At 48.9% G+C, this 1,247-nt stretch overlaps 1 pseudogene; it reads right to left on the bottom strand.

Moving 5' to 3' along the window:
- Positions 1 to 414: 414 nt before the first annotated feature.
- On the bottom strand, positions 415 to 1,031 carry LOC108528928 (phosphoglycerate mutase 1-like; annotated as a pseudogene).
- Between the last annotated feature and the right edge of the window lie 216 nt (positions 1,032 to 1,247).

Below are 1,247 nucleotides of genomic sequence, written 5' to 3' on the forward strand. Positions count from 1 at the left end.
CTAACTACAGAAGAACACAAGATTGCCTCCTGAGGGCAAACAGGCTCTCTTGCTTCTCCTCATCGGCCATGCCTTAGCATGGTTTCTCCCTATCCCTTATTAAAGCAGGTCCTTTGCACACAAAGCCCTGGTTAAAACCCGAATCACTACCTCTCAACCCTCTTGGATAAGGGGCGCTTTCCCTGGGCTTGGACTGAGCCCCATACCCCAGAGGTGGTATCCTGACTGGATTGTATGAAGAGAGTGGGTGCAGGAGACAAATGGCTGAAATGAAAATAGGAGCCATCGGTCCCCATCTGCATCTCCAACTTCAGATGCCTACAGATGTGGTCCATGTGACGTGCAGGAAGGAGGGGCAGAAGAAGGGATGGGCAGGGAGGGTGTTTCTGGCGACAGTAGTCTGCCTGAAGGTCTTTACTTCTTGGCCTTGCCCTGGGCAGCCACAGCTTCCATGGCTTTACACATAGTCCCTTCATCCCCTAAGAACTGCATGGACTTGATGGGGTTCAAGTTCTTGGCCAATTCATAGGCAATGGGAATACCAGTAAGCAGGTTCAGCTCCATGATAGCTACTTCAGAGACACCCTCCAGGTGCTTGATAATGCCTATAAGGCTGCTGTCATGGGCTTCAATCAATATCCAATTCCTCTTCTTTATCTGGGGAACTATATCTTTATCCCAAAAGGCCAGAGCTCTGGCAATAGTATCCTCCAGACTCTCACAAGAGGGTAGTTGATCTTCAGTGAGGTCTGTATACCTGCAATCCTTTCTAATGCTGCTACAGAAGGGGTGGTAGGGCTCCATCGAAGGTGGTGAGACATCATAAGGGCATATCCACATCTTTACCTAGGCCTCACCATTCTTGGCAGCAGTTTCTGCTTTATGGAGGCTGGTCAGATCCCCATAGTGCCATTCATTGAGGCACCAAGTCCTCAATGCAGGCCACCACATTGGGTCAATAGCATGCACAGTGTCCAGAGATTCCAGATTGCTCTCTTCTACACTGATGGGAAGCATATGTCAAACTCATAGCCAGCACCTGGCAGCACCTGCCCATCGTGATTCACCTCCTCATGGTCCACTGGGTGCTCTTGCTCTGGAAACTGGAGTGGCCATGGCAGCAGGCTCACATTTCTTGACAATGTATTTTCTGGGATTTTTTTAACTGTCTTAGATAGCTTTAAAATAGGACAACCTGGAAGCCATTCAAGCCAACAAAGAAGTCAAGGTCCTACGAAAATTGAAGT

The sequence above is a fragment of the Rhinopithecus bieti genome, unplaced genomic scaffold, assembly GCF_001698545.2.
Source record: "Rhinopithecus bieti isolate Rb0 unplaced genomic scaffold, ASM169854v2 scaffold_6514, whole genome shotgun sequence".
Taxonomy (NCBI): domain Eukaryota; kingdom Metazoa; phylum Chordata; class Mammalia; order Primates; family Cercopithecidae; genus Rhinopithecus; species Rhinopithecus bieti.